This window comes from Cavia porcellus, unplaced genomic scaffold (assembly GCF_034190915.1).
Source record: "Cavia porcellus strain 051 isolate PalLab524CR breed Dunkin Hartley unplaced genomic scaffold, mCavPor4.1 scaffold_12, whole genome shotgun sequence".
NCBI classification, from domain to species: Eukaryota; Metazoa; Chordata; class Mammalia; order Rodentia; family Caviidae; genus Cavia; species Cavia porcellus.
The window spans coordinates 37,993,871-38,010,529 of record NW_026947495.1 but is presented as its reverse complement, the minus strand read 5'-3'; the positions used below and the strand labels follow the sequence as shown (position 1 = coordinate 38,010,529).

The window sequence follows — 16,659 nt, the reverse complement described above, 5'->3', positions numbered from 1 at the left end:
ATGACTCAAAGGGTACATAAATGTTAAATCAAAAACTGAGAACCACTGTAGAAATGCTATACTTATTAGCACTATTCAGTGAACACAGTGCTTGGATTTAAGCAGATCTGTCCTAGAATTCTGTGATATAATAGATAAGCTTCCAGCTGTAGCTTCATCCTCTGTGAAATAAAATAACACATACTCCTCTGAATTTCTGTGAGGACTGAATGAGGTAAAAATAATATGAAGCACTTGACAAAAATAGACAGCACTACCATCCTTTCATCTAGATTTTGATCAAAGTACTGGGAGGTCTTTTGCAGGTCACTGACTCTGAGATTTGGCAAAAGTGGATGAAAACAGTACCTGTTTAACCTTTAGCCCAATTCAACCTTGTTCCTGTAGTGTTTTTTGAGGTAAGAAGAGGACAGGCTAGATCAAAAGAGAGAATTTGATATCCAGAATAGGTAAGTGACTTTTTAAAAAGTTTTCTTCCAATATTATTTTAAGCTTTCCAGGATCACTTTAAAATCAGATGAGTGAGTCAGGCATCAGATTAAGACACTGAAATGAAATAAAAAAATCATCTTAACTACATATCTGTGGTTAAAAATGTATTTATGCATATATATATACACAGAAATTGTTCAACATATTGGTGTGTGCTCACATGATTGGGTGCAGATAAGACACATATGAACATATATAAAACCTATTTTTACTGAGAGTTTTCTGAGAGTGTTTCTCAACCTGGTCTGTATATTAGAATTACTATGGAAACTTTATTTTTTATTAGTACTGGATGTGTTTTACACATCCATGGTTACATTCATTATGGGGAGTGCATGTATGTATATATCTTATTCTTTTTGTTCCCATTTCCATCTCCTTCCCCACTCCCTTCCTCTCAAGATTGCCTTCCCATTTACAAAAGATCTTTTGGAGCTTTTTTTTTTAAGTTTTGTTTTGTTTTAGGTACCAGGAATTGAATTCAGGGCCTCGTGCTTGCCAGGTGGGTGCTGTGCTACTGAGCATACAAATTCAACTGTCTTATGCCTGATTTGATATGCTCTAAAACAAACCTCTCTTCATTAGTCCTATAATCCATTCCTCTTATTAACTACCCAAAGGACCACTTACTAAATTGTAACAATTATACTTTTTAAATATCATTCCAGTGTATCTCTTCCTGTGCTTCAAACAGACCATCATCACTGCCCAAATTAACTGATGTTAGAGCTTTTTAAATGGTCTCCCATCTGCAGACTCACTCTCCTCCAATCCACAATATTCACTGTAACCAGAATGATCTTTCTAAAATGCAAGCATTATCATACTGCTGTCCTCATGTTACTCAAATTTTGTCATGTTATTCTCATGTTACTCATATTTGACTGGCTTTCCACTGCCTTCTGAATAAATTTATAAATGCCCTAAGACAGTTTATAAAGTACCCCTACCTACTCACATTAAAATTCCAGTTTCTGGAAACAGTCATGCTGTTTTCTTTAGGTACTGCCATAAGAACATTATTATTTCAAATAACATCTCCATCTCCCTCCAGATCGACTTAACTACTTGTTTTCTCAATTTTAAATGCAATAGTTTCTGAGCAAGTCTTTCCTTAACTATTTAATCTATAGTAAAGACCAATAGCAGACTTGGTATTCACCAAATATAGCTCCTCTGTATTTCTAGCCAGGCTTCCAGTTAGATTGGGGGAATAAAATTGGTTTCTGGCCAGTAAAATGTGGAGGGAAAAGAGCTGAAACCACTTATAGGATTTGGCCCTTAAAATATCCTTTGGGATTACCCATTTCTCCTTTCCCTTATTATGGCAATGGAGGGCTGGATGCCTACTTGGAACTGGACATAACTTGAGTGAAAAACAAATTCTTTATATGACAAATTATGAAGAGTTCTGGGTAAATTGGTCACCACAGCTTAGCTTACTGTTAATAACAATTCAGAGGGGCTGGGGATTTAGCTCAGCAGCATAAGCACCTGCCTTGCAAGCAGGCAGCGTGAGTTCGATCCCTGGTACCGATAAAAACGAAAAAAGACAAAAAACAAACAAACAAACAAAAAAACAATTCAAAACTCTAGCTAGCCACTTACACAGAACTCTATCATTTAGCATAATTTGTTGGTACTTACCTATCTGTCTTGATAAAACTGTAAGTACCTTATGGAAAAGTTTTAGCCCTCTCTTATTCACTGCCTTATTTCTAGAATCTAACAATGCTTGAAACATAGAAGGCACTGAAAACCTAGGTGCTACCTGAGCTATGGATCAATATAATCCACATTAATACAACTGAATTGCCATTATGAACTAATACTACATTCAGTATAATTTATTTGCTAGTATTTTTGTCTTTTCCTTTTTGTTAAAACAGTTACACATTTTCTATTTTATTTGTATATTCTTTTCACATAGATATATGTTTATTTCACATTCACCAAAAATCATTTATATTAAGTATATAATATTCCCCTTACATGCAATTACTGTCATGAATCAAATACTGGATATTTAGATAGCTTCCTGTCATAAATGTTAAATGCAATATCATTTCTATCCTTATTAATTTATATTTGAGCTTCCATATATTAAAGGTTTCATTTTTTACTATAGTCTTCTTAAAAGCTTGAACATTCTCATCCCACTATGGTATGCCTCAGCATGTCTTGAACAGAATAAATACTGGTAAAATATATGGCTTATTTTAAAGGAAGCTAGTTATTGTATTACTAAGACATCTGAGCAAACAAAATATAAACCCTGTTGTATAATTAAAGAGAATTACAATAGGTATTAACTGATGATTCATTCCATCACTTTCACTCCTCCTCCTTCCCTTCTTTTCTCCCTCTCAAATACTTAGAAGACAGGTATTTGATTCTAAGAACAAGAACCAAGGAAAGCACAATGGCATGGTGTCAGGAGCTCTAGATTCAAACTGGCCAGGAGTTGTGTGGTCTTAAGTATATTTTTCTATATTTCTATTATTTTGAGCATATCAATTTCTAAGCCAGGTTGTTTTAACCTCATATAACTGACATTTCGGCCAGGACAATTCTTTTTTACTGGGGATTGTCCTGTATATCATAAGGTTATTTAGTACTATTTCTGATCTCTACCTGCTAAATGTCAGTAGAAATACTATGACCACTGCCATCCCCTTGATCTATACAGTCAAAAACATTCACAAACATGACTAAATGTGCTCTATTCAATAACCGTTCCTCATTCAGAACTACTGCTAAGAGAAGGAAGATAAATCTTGCATGATTCTACAGCTTTGTCATTTTATCAATTTATACTCCCAATTTTTTCCAGAATTCCTAACAAATTACCAGATTAAATATCTACGCTCTCTGCCTGTTTTTTTTTGCTTCTTTACTCATATGTAATTTGCTTTTAAATATTCAAAAGCACATTGAAGAAGGAAAATGGAAAATTTTTAAATATTCAACTGATTATACAAGGTTAACTGACTTCTCTGTGGGTAATTAAAACTTGATAATATTAGTCTTTTAACTCATCAGTATTTCAATTAGCTTTTCTATAATCATCTTTTAAAACAAAAAAAAGAACCTCAAGTTCCTCTTTTTCACATACAAAATAGTATAAAGTGGCTTTATAGCTCAGAAATCCCAATTAATATTTAACATTTTAAACAATTCACATATGAAATTGCCTCTTCATTCAGAGCATTTTTTCCAAGTCCATTGCACTTGGAAGAGTCTTTAAAAACAATTCATCTTATAGTAATGGAACTAATTAAAGAATGGGTATTGCACAGAGATATGTATCATTTGGATGTAATTTATATTTATAATACTTTATATACTCAAAAACTCTTCATAAATGTGGAATCTAATCATTAAATTTTCCTCACTTTTAGGAGAGGAATAAATTTTAAGGATCTGAAAATGAATTCTTCAAAATACACCTTATGGTTTTATATCATTTTAACACTAAGTGAACTGATGTATTTTTTACTTAAAGAATATTGTATATAAAGATGACTACAACAAATAACACAAAATATGAAGTAATTGGCTATAAATAATTTATATAGCAATTATAGTGATTTGTAGATCTTTCAAAATCTAATGTAATGATAACACAAGGAAGTAGTTTTTTTGACCCTTTGCTTTTTCTGGTATACAAAGGATTGAACCCAGGGAATTTTGAGCTACATCCCCTTTTTATTTTTTAGAGGAGTTCAGTACATTGTCATCAGAACCTTAAACTTGAAATTCTCCTGCCTTAGCCAACCAAGTAGCTGAAATTTTAAGCATCTACCATATGATTGGTTGAAAGTATTTTTTAATATAGAAAAAACTGTTCACTTTTGAATAATTCTTAAAAAGATTTTCATTTATTTTATTTATTTATTTATTTATTTATTTTTGAGAGAGATTTTTTACTATATAATGAAGACTGGCTCTGAACTCACTTATGTAGCTCAGGCTGACCCTGAACTCATGGTGATCCCCCTGCCTCAGGCTTCCATGTACTGGGATTACAGGTGTGAACCACCATGACCAGCCCAAAATATTACTTTTTAATATTCATGTGTTCTTTCAGGAATTTGAAGACAAATATTCCTATGGCAGACATTTTTCTTCCTGTTAAAATAGGGTTTATTGAATCTAAATTTCTTAGTTACAATCCAACATTTTGAAATAATTATGTATATGCTAGGAATAATGTTAACTTTTTGATTATGTTTCAGGAGCAAAGAATGATCAGCACAATTTTATTCATTTATTATTTTTAAACACTAGACTTATGAGGCAGCATTGAGTAGAGCAAAAGGTTTGGCTTTAGAATATAAAACATGGGAATCAGAATACTTTTTCAGAACATAGAACCAGTATTAATCACCTTTTCCATCACTGAGACAACATTTGACACACCACACATTAAAGGAGAAAAGGTTTGATTTAGCTAATGGTTTTAGGAGATTCAGTACATGGCCAGCAGGCTAAAGTAGAGAAAGCTGCCGAGTTTGTGGCAACTGGGAAGCAGAACAAGCCAAGAGTGCCAGAGAAAAAGGAGGGAGGAACCGTATGTAGTACCCGAGGTCACCATTCATAGTACTTGGGAGTGTGCCTGACTAATCTGCTAGCCATTTTTTGACACATCAAGATTAACATAGTATGGAATCTCAGTGACGTCACTCATCTTACTGTGTGAACAGCAGATTCTATACCAGTTACTTCTGATGCTTTTTATCCACTTTTTTTTCACTCTCATTAGACCTATAGAAAATTAATGTTATTTTTCACAATATTCTCATCCAGTTTAGAAAAGATAAAGCTTAGTACAAGCTTCATAGGAAAAGCATCACCATTTCAAAACATCAGTGGAATCCTGGACTTGTTTTCTTTAAAAAAAAACTACTCTATGTAGTCATATCATTAAATGTAGTTAATACTATTTTAAGGATATCAATGGAAATTATTTCTCTGAAATATAGTAGTTTGTGAAGAGGTTTCTGAGGAATTGACATTTAAGCCAAGATCTGAATAACAATCTACTCAAAGACTGAATTGAAAAATATTCCAGGTAAAGGCAATAACTTGTATAAATATCCTAAAGCAAGAAGAAGCTTAGTATGTCAAAAATCGATGTGTTAATTTGGATTATTATTCAGGGTGGCCAAATCAATCATTTTTGGGGGCCAGGATATATAGTTTGGTGAGTTTTATTCAACAAAAGTGCTTTATTATGCTTACTTTAAAATACCCCACCAGTAAAATACAAGTAATATTAAAATTAATCAGTTGGTATTCTACCTATAAAAATAATTTCTCTGCATACAAATAAAATAACATACTTTCAACTGATCAAACAATGGTATCAGTAGCAAGAGACATATTCTAAAAAATGCAGAGTAGGTTAAAAAGAAGTCAGACACCGTGCTTTTCAGTCAAGTGACTAATAGTCTATCATTTCAGCTTTTTGAAGCTCAGTCTCTTGAACAGATGAATGGACACAGTAAATGTCTTCAAAAAGTGTTGTGAAGATTAAGACAATGAATATACGCTACCTAGAAACTTGTTATTTTGTGAGTGGGTATACTACTCCTAGCAATGTCATTCTAGATCAGTCTCCTCTGCTTTTCCAGATACATTTATCATTCAACCACCAAGCTTTCTAGGTTTTCAAGAAAACTAAACAGGAGCTGGGGATTTAGCTCAGTGGCACTGTGCCTGCCTGCAAACATGAGGTTCTGAGTTTGGTTATTAGTACCCAAATAAAAACAAACAACCAAACAAAAAATTCCTTACTTTCTAGAAATATTCCAGGTTTTCAAGAAAACTGTTTCCTACACTAAACTGCCATAACTTCAACTTTTCAATCAGCTTAAATCAAGTCAATTTCTCAATGGTTAATACACTTATACCTAAAAATGGCCATGAAACATGGAGATATATAAATTCAGACAGGATCTTACTATGTAATTAAGGTTGGCCCCTTACCTCACTAAGTAGCCCTAGGTTGGCTTTGAACTCTTGGCGATCCTCCTGCGTTAGCCTCCCAAGTATTGGGACTACAGGTGTGCATCCCCATTACACTCAGTTTATATTTTAAATCAATAAACAAAAATTTATTGGAACTGTTTATAAGCCAGGCCTTTACATATGCTAGGATAGTGCTTTATAATTGAGCTACTTCCCAAGCCCTTTTCATTATTTATTTTGAGACAAGGTCTTACTAACTTGTCCAGACTGGCCTTGAAATTGTGATTCTCTTGACTCAGCCTCTCAGGCAAAATCCAGTGTTCCAATGTGCCCAGCTAGTCCACAGCTTTCTAATTTTTATTCATTTTTGATCAAAAGCTAATGAAGAAACAAAATATTAAAAACCCAACTCACCAGACACTACTCAGAAAATAGTTTTTAAAAAAATCACACTTAAGTCCTTCCAAATGATTTATAATACAAAGAACATTGAAAATAACAATATACACTCATAAAAGTATTCCCAAAGTGTTTTGCAAAACATCAAAGAACTAGTAAGTACCCCCAACATGTTTAAGCAGCAGTGAAACAAGTATATACCCTTCTTATGTGATTATTTTCTAGAGACAACTGTTTCCATGGATAATTTCTAGGATGCTTAAAAGAACTCTATCTATCTATATATTATGCTATGCACATAAGAAACAGACTGAGAGATGATTTATAGGAAAAAAAGAGCTCACTGGGAAAACTGTATAAGAAACTAATTGTCATACATAACTAATAATCTACAAGAAAATGAAAAATAGGGCCAGGGGTTTAGCTCAGTGGCCTAAGTGCCTGCTTGGCAAACATGAGGTTGTGAGTTCAACCTCCGGCACAAAAAAAAAAAAAAAAAAAAAAAAAGCAAAGTCATGATAAAGATGAAACTAGTTTTTCTAATTTTTTGGCAGTGTTATTCCAATATTTTCTTTTCTGCCTCAGATTCTTATGGCATTGTCATGTACTTCTGGCATTATCATGTACGTCTGATTCTACTTTTTCTTCATTATTAGCAGTCATTAGCCTTCCTTGCAAAAGAGAGACACTGATGGCGTGATTAAAAGTTAATGGTAAGATAGTAAAGAAACAGGAACATAGTCGCATTTATTTCCAAGTGGGTACCAAACTACAGGTAGTATAAGCAGGAAGGGATTTAGGGAAAGTAGTTCCTAGAAGAAAACAATTAAAATAATAAGGAAGTTAGAAGGTACCAAACCCCATCTTTACCCCAAACCCTGTTATATGAGTTTAGCTGTATTATGAGCCTACTGGAACTCCTACTCTCATTACATTAAGAAAAAGAGTATCAGAAGTCTTGTGAAGCCTGCAGTAGGGGTATGCTTATGTACAAGTGAACGAAGGAAGATGAATATCAATCAAAAGTGTTTTCAGAGGTTTGTGAGAGCTCAATGGTACAGTGCTTGCCTAACCTCCAAAAGGTGCAAGGTTAGATTTCCAGAACTTCAAATGAAACAAAAAGTTTTCCTTAAAAACATCTTTGTATAATTACATTACTAATGATCTACAGTGTCTCTCACCAGAAACCTCTGAGGCAATGGAGTTTTCAGAAACTCTCTCTGTACTTTAGAAAAGCAATATAGTACACATACTGTATGAGATTTAACAACCATAATATGACTTGGGTAGCAGTAAAGAAAAATAAGTAATAGTTCTGTATTGAAATATAATAGTTCTGCATTGAAATATAATAACAATCATATATTTAAAAATGTCAAGTTTAAAATCAGCCTAACAAAAATTTAGCTCTGAATTTGACATCATAGATATTTAATTTATTTCAAAGCCAGATTTTGCTGTGTGAACTAAATATGTACTTATTTAATTTTTCTTAATGAAAATATGGACTTGTTCCATTCTCAACATTACACAATTAAAATGTTAGATTAGGAAAAATGGATATTTATGTCAACATTCATAAATTTTATCTTATTATCTAAAAATCCTTTCATGGATGATTCATGTTACCTTTAAAAAGAAATTTCTTGGCTTCCTAACTGGTTAGAGACAAACTCTTTTAAAGTCCTGGAAATCAGTAATTGCTCTGGTGCCTAAGGATTCCTAATACTGTTGAGAAAGAGAGAAAAAAACTAAGCTTCTCTTAGACCTACTGTTTTTAAAAGCAGGGTTGAAAATTAGAGACTGAGATTAATCTCTTTACCACATTCACCAATAATTAGCAGTAATAACAATAATAGTGATGGGGGGGGATCCCTGCTTTATACTGGTCCCAACAAAACCCATCATTCCTTGTTCCCTCATAATCAAGCAAAATGTCCTGCAGCTGGACAGTGTTACTGAGCTCCAGCCCTCATTCCAAGAGTCTTGACCTCCTGTATTTGGAAGATCCTATCTCTGAGTCAATTTACTTCTTCCTTCCCACTGACGTTTTTGGTGCCAGGTTCTCACTTATTTGTTGGAATTAACTCACTTCACATTTCATAGAATTTGGATTTCAAATTAGATTCCATTTTTATTGTTTAAGAAACAAGAAAAAAAGGATGTTAATACGAAAATATTAATAGCCAAATATATGTTGGGAGAGCAGACTGCTTAAAATATATGGAAAAATCTTCTAAAAAAAATCATCCATTGCTAAAAGACAATGACAAAATATTATATAAATACTAAGGAGATATCCTGTATTTATGAAATGGCTTTTTCCTCAAAGATTTCACAGTAATATATTTTTCAACATCAAGACAAGTTAAAAAAAAGAAAAGGAGAAGGAAAAACAAAAATAACTACATTGGAATAATGCTTAAAATATGTTATATTCATATATTGAAAATGATTTAACACTAGGAAAAGTATAATACATTTAAGATATTTTTTGTTACCGAGACAAATATCTTAATGGGCTCAAGATCAATGTAACAGTGCTAAAAAATCTACTTGGAAATAATGAGTTAGAAATCAATAAATACTATAAGAAAACTGTTCAGAGGCAATAAATTAGGATAAACATACCTGTCATAATTGTTTTATTTCTTTGATGAGTACCACAATACAATTTTTAATATATCCTTACTGGTAGAATATTTTAAGTTCCACTTAGGCAGAATTTTGTAATCCCACTGTAAAGATAAATCTAGTTTGAGATGCCTCAAGGTGTTGGTGGCATCTTTACAGGAGACACACAAAAAAAGTTAAGTGACCCACCCAATACAAATACTGACACAAGAGCTTAGTATCTGACTTTGAGTTTTAAGAATTACATAAATCTGTTTTCTGTAATATGAAACTGAGTGTTAAATTGCAAACAGCTCAAGCAAAGAGGTGTTTTATAAAGAATTTCTATGCCAAATTTTTAGGCTTTAAATGTAATCTTTATATAAAAGGAGAAAGTCTCCTAATACTCCTAAAAATAAGAAAGATATAAAACTTTTAAAAATAAACTATGTTAACAATTGGATCAAAAGGGAACTATTATGCATAAGGGCAGGGTGAAATATAGGACCTTGATTGGGATGTTTTCTATTTGTTATTTTTGGGAGAAACATATTTAAAAATTTACAAAGTTAAAAAATACATATATATATATGTATACACACAGAGTCATAACTTCATAGTTAACTGCTTTGAAACTGATATTTGATACTCAACACATTTTAATGCAAAAATGCCCCACCACTTGTTTACTTGGTACTCCTAGGGCAAGTTAGCACTTATTGGTGTTAATTAGCTTTCTACCCTTTCTAGCTAAACAATTTATTGTTTCGTTTCTGGTACTATTTCTTGATCCTTCTAGAACCAATGTACCATATAATGTACTTTGTGGGGGGAACACATATGTCTTTTCATTCCACTTCTTGACTACATCTTTTTTGAACAAAGAAACTATGCTTTCTATCTCCCAACTAAGCAGCAACCATTAAGTCAGAAATACTAAAATATAATCAGTACTTTCACAAAAATGTTTTTCATTTGATACAAACACTTCCCCAGCATATCAAAAGTTACTTTCTTTTTTTTTGTTAATCGGTACCAGGGATTGAACTCAGGACTGCGCGCTTCCAAGGCAGACGCTTATGCCGCTGAGCTAAATTCAGGGGCTGGGGATTTAGTTCAGCGGCATAAGCGCCTGCCTTGCAAGCAGGCAGTTGTGAGTTGGATTCCCGGTACTGATAAAAAGGAAAAAGACCAGAAAAAAAAAAAGTTACTTTCATAAGCAACTAAAAAGTATCTTTATGAATGTGGTTATATGCATTCTTTGATTTTAGAAACTGCTATTTTTCTTAATATTTTATAGAGCAGAAAGTGCTGGATGATTAGTAAGAGCAAATGGGTAACACAAGTTTCAGACATTCAACCTCTGATTAATTTTACTAGTGCTATAAACCATAACAGAGCTCAGGTTATGAGACTTAAAAGACTTGGATTTAAATGTCAGTCAGTACATAAGCAACTTTGGACAAATGACAACTTATTTGCACTTTGACCACATCACAAGTTTGTTACAAGGACTATAAACAATCACATTTATAAAGGGCAAGAAGTGTTTTATCTAACAATGTCAGCTATAATTATGAATAAATTTGTGTAGAGGATAACATACTGATTTTACCAAAAACACACCAAATGGTCTTAAAATTATGCCAAAGCCACCAGCAAAAGGTAAGATGATTATTTTACTGGTTTTAAGGTTGAAAAATACATGTACATTCTGTAATAAAGACGTTTCCGTGAAATCACCTGTACATTAAGTAACAAAATTGTAGATAATTAAATTGTAGATATAAGGTTAATATTTTCTGCTTCAAATAGATAGCAAACTATAAGGACCAGATCACATTGTTTCTTTTAGTACATGTTCTAATAGCACAGTACAGGTACATATTGGAAATTCAATAAATACTATTTGAGTGAATAAATAGATAAGTAAATGAATAATACCAACTGGAGAAAATATAGAGTGAAAAATAAATAATGGGAAATATTTGACTACCTGAAATAAAGAAAAATTCATAATGAGATACCAGTACTCCCAGCATATTCCTGGGGAATTCAGAGAACTTGCCAGAGCCAAAAGAAATGAAGAGGCTTCATGGAAGCTTGGCAAGGTGATGGAAATGTGCTCCAAAAAAAGGAAGGCACCAAAGATGCCTTCTTTAACAAATGCCAAGAATTGAAAGAAAACAATCAGAGCTAAGACAGAGATCTTTCTTTATAAGCATTAGTAGTTCCGCAGGGAGTTGTTTGAACCAAAGTGGTCTAAGACTAGAATATAGAAATTTTACCATCTCACATTCTAAAAGATCTTCAAGAAATGTCTCCATATAAAGTGTTAAACAATTCTGCAAAGAGAAAAATACAGAAAGACACACTTAGCAAAATGAATGAGGCTGCAGAATAAATGAAAGCAGAACAATTCAGCCTTAAGAATGACTTATACAGAATCACAGTAAAATGAGTAAAAGGAATGAAAGTAAATCTTATGGCTGTGCAGAAGATTGTATATCAGGTTAATGTGCTTTTTCTTTTTCTTTTTTTTTTTGTCTTTTTCGTTTTTATTGGTACCAGGGATTGAACTCACGACTGCCTGCTTGCAAGGCAGGCGCTTATGCCGCTGAGCTAAATCCCCAGCCCCTGGTTAATGTGCTTTTAAGGAGGGAAGTTATTGTTATTTTGTACTTGTACATTTGGGTTCTAAGATCCATGAAATTTTCCTACAAAAGAACGAGCCACAGCACAGCAGGTGCTATGTACAATAAATAGAAGGGTTAAAGCCATAATTATGGAGCGAGGGCCACAGAAATGCAATCAGATAATTTAAGCATGCATAGAATATCTAGAAACCTTTTGAGTCAGTGACACCTTGGGCTGTGCTGCGATACAAGGTTCATTTGTAGAAAACAGACCAGGAGTTATGGGAAGCAGTCCTACATACTATACTCTCATTTCTCATTAGATTTGGGGTGTTTTGCTATAAGTAATATGGCAGTAATTCCTCATCAATTGTACTTGGTTCCAAATTACTACATACTGTATCAGATAATTCAAAACATCTTAAAAATTGTGACAGATTTTATATTTCTCTGATTCTAAACCAGAAGAGAAGGAACATAAGTAATTTATATTGGCAATACCTGTACATATACCATTAGCAACTAATTACCTACCTCTCTCATGTTATTTATTCACTAATTCAACAAATACTACTGCCACTTTGTTTTAGTAACTATTCTAAATGCTAGAGAAACAATAATTTAAAAATCAGATAAGAGTCAGCAATGTAACTCAATGGCATAAGCAGAAAGCTCAAAGACATGAGGTCAATTCTCGTACCAAAAAAACAAACAAACAAACAAAAAAAAGACTAGAACTCAATCCGTACAAATGCACTTCATTTAAGGTATGTATTGAAGGGTTGAGGAGTTTTAAAGGAGAATAAAGAATTTAGTGTTTATTTAACTTCTTTTGAAGTAAAACTATTTTATACTAATTCTGTAAATTGACTATACCCTGGCACTATGGTTTGAGCTGCCTTTCATCCTGAATGTACAGTAAAGAAAATATGCTCGTTTAGGTACACAAATTGTCCTTATATTAAATAATTGCCTTTGAAATATTTTCCAAAATTAGAAATAAATACTTTTCTATCTTTAATCTTTGCTTTCTAGATTGCATTTTGTAAAAGCATATTTATCCTTTTCATTATAAAGATAACAACTATATTACAGAAAAATTTGAATCCAGAAAAACAAGGGCTCTGATCTTAATACCTTAACACAAACACTATTTCCATGCATTTCCTCTAATATTTCAAGTGTTTAAATAGTTGTACAGTGACACTTGTTACATCATATATGTAGTGATTTTTAATTCTTTGTAATTAAGTTTTATTTTAAGGATTATTCATAATTTAGTTTACTTTTAAATTTAGGGGATTTGCAAATTAGGAAAACAGCAAAATATATATTTGTCTGTTCCCTATACCATCTAAAACATTAAACTGGGAGTAAAAAGTCTATTTTAAGCCTAAACCTACATATGTATGTATCTGTGTAAGTATATGACCTTGTTATAAAATGGTACACTTGTACTGGCTATCCTGTAGAGGAATTAGCTTTCTGAAAATTAATAATAAAATGACAAGGAAATTTTTAAATGATTATCTTAATATTACATATAGAGCTGGGTGTAGTGGTGTTGCATGCCTGCAATCCCAGCACTCACAAAGCTAAGTCAGGAAGACTACTATGAGTTTGAGGCCAGCCTGGACTACACTGAAGGTTTAAGGCTAGTCTGTATTGCAAAACTGGACCCTAATTTCAAAAATTAAAAAAAAAAAAAAGCAAGCAAACAAATTATATATATATATATATATATATATATATAATAGTATCAATTAATAGCCATTAAAACTGTATTATATATAATACATGGTAAACACTGATTACAATTAATTTGTTGTATCTAGAACAGTCTGCTACTCTAGAAACAGAAAACTGGTAAAATACTAAGTTAACTTGACACAAAACTAAGTGAGCATTCACTGGTTATGAAAGATATCCAGTAGATAAATTCAAAATCTGGTTAGCATTACTAGAAACTATAAAATCAGCTATAATCAGTTTAAATACCAGGAAGAACTTTGGAAGTAATTAATAAAGTTACCTTTGGCTAAAGTTAAGCTACTCTAACGAATGTAAAAGAGTTGAGCATAACTCAGGCTCTGAATCAATACATCTAGGAGAATTTCCCCAAATTCATAAAATCTAGTTCATATAAGCTACTCAACAGAAGATGACTTTAACCAAGATTAGAATTCTACAGAATTTTCAGTGTCTTTCATACTGACAATCTATATTCCACAAGCTAAAACACCCAATAGTTTCTGAAACTGGTGTGGAATCTGGAAGAGTTGTACAATCTAATGTGAACACCCCAAAATTGGTATATAACTGAACTGTTTCAATGGTTAATACAAAAAAGTATTTGTCTGGGATAATTTTTCTTTCCTGTTTCTTTTCTCTCATGTTATAAAGGTTTCCTATTTTGCAGGCCTTTTCTCTAAAATTGCTTTAGATCAAGCCAGGTTCACTTTATATAATCTCTTAATTTGAATCAGAATATCCTCCTTATTTTGAATTGAATATCCAAGTGATTCTTGACCTTTCCTTGTACCTCAACAAGTGCCTCATATATGCCAAAACTCTCTACACTGTCTGAATCACAGCCTTTTACTAAATTTAAAACTGTAAACCTCAAATGAGTAGTCTAGTTAATAGTATAGAAAATAAAATCTATTCTTATATGTACTTCTGCTCACTGATATTGATTTGTAAAGACCATTTTTGGTCTTACTTCTCTTGAGAAAACAGGTATCTTTACTGTTCCTTTAAATCCTACTTAAATACAAACAAATTATTTAATCTTAATATATGCATATAGACATCTTAAGAATCTCATGTATTAAATTAAACAGTAAATAGGCACCCATGATTATGAAGTTCATGTCAATAATACAATTTAGGCTAACAACATACGAAAAGATTTATATTTCCTTAGCATCACACTAAACAAAAGGCACATTACTGAGATACATCAAGACACACTATTAAAAGATTAAGAAACTTTTGTGGCGTTTCTCTGCTACAGTGGCTAGCTAGAAATTAGCTTAAAGATAATATAAAACAGATTTTGGCAAATTTTTTTTTTCTGTAAAAGCTTAGTGCTCTTTCTTTCTTTCTTTTTTTTTTTTTTTTTTTTTTTTGGTACCAGGGATCAAACTCATAACCTTGCGCTTGCCAGGCAGACACTTATGCCGCTGAGATAAATCCCCAGCCTGCCTAATATACTTTTTATATTGTGTAGACTACCTGTAGTTTCAGTTGTACATTTTTGTTTTTCTCAGTCCTTTAAAAGTGTAAATGAGGATATACACAAATATCTGCAGGCCAGAAATGGTCTACTGAATGATAGCTTGCTAATCCTTACTATGGAATTGGAACCTGTGTAAGATCTGTTAGATGCACTAACAAAATTATTAGTTGGTCGTTTTCTTTTAAATACTTACAAAACTAAACTTCCAACCTACTTTTTATTGTTATTGGATGTGTTATTTCTGGGCTGCCTCTTTTAGGTGCAAATGTGAGATGTTCCAAGGATGTTTTTCTTTTTCCCTCCCCCGCAACTTTGGCACACTGATCAGCACTGATTGAAATGGTGGCTGCTCTCTAAGGTCCCTAAGAGACTATAATAGAGAACCTGCTGACCATGATGGACATAAAAAGAGAACAAGAAATAGACCTTGTTGCTTTAAAACCACTGAGGTTTTGTGGTTATTTCTCACCACCTCATAACAGAAGCTTACTCCAACTGATATACCACCACTTATTATTGTATTTTCAGGCTACATGCAACCTATTTTAATATTCACACCTAGCCGTAGTACAAAAAAGAAACACAGGTTTATAACTCTGCTAAATAAATAAATAAATGCCCTAGATTTTCAAATTGGTTCCCACTGGTGATCAAGGGTAACCCAATGTAATTTTTATGACATATTTTCTCAACCAAAATAGGACAATAAGGATAATGTTTACTTTCTAAGACCACACTTATAGGATATAACAAGAAAACAACTACACAGATATTGGGTTAGTTTTGTTACTATAATCAAATACTTGAGAAAATTAACTTATAAACAGGAAAAGTACACTGTGGCTTAGAGTTTTGAAAGTTTCAGACTATAACAGGCTGGGCTTCTTGATTCTGAACCTTGGAGGAAGAAGCAAATTACGGAAGTGGTACATGGCAAAACCATTTACCTTATGACTAGGAATCTAGAGAGACAGGAGAGAGAGAGAGAGAGAGAGAGAGAGAGAGATACAGAGACAGAGAGAGAGAGACAGAGACAGAGATAGAAGAGTCCCATAATCCCTTTAAAGGCATGGCCCAACTGACTTAAAACTTCCTGTTAAGTCTCCACCTCTTCTATTATCCCTACAGTTCTCTACCCCTCCACCCTTATAGAACTCTAAGCCTCTTAGGACTCCGCTTTTAATACAGGGGCCTTTAGGGGATACTGTCGATATTGCAGATTCAAGCAATAGTTTACAACTGAGTAAGTGGCTCATCATCATTTCTTACAAAATAACTATCTTGATCATTAATAGAATTATGAAT

General features: G+C 32.8%; 1 protein-coding gene across 5 annotated transcripts in view; it reads right to left on the bottom strand.

The window, feature by feature from the left end:
• Nucleotides 1–16,659, bottom strand: part of Mbd5 (methyl-CpG binding domain protein 5) — a 407,001-nt gene that overhangs the window by 345,695 nt on the left and 44,647 nt on the right. Inside the window, exon 1 of one of the 5 annotated variants that reach the window (XM_063259602.1) lies at nt 11,766–11,789. The exons of the other annotated variants lie outside the window; for them this stretch is intronic. The gene's annotated coding sequence lies outside the window, so the exon portion shown is untranslated. Of the gene's footprint in view, nt 1–11,765; nt 11,790–16,659 lie in introns of those variants that run through there. 5 annotated transcript variants of the gene reach the window in all.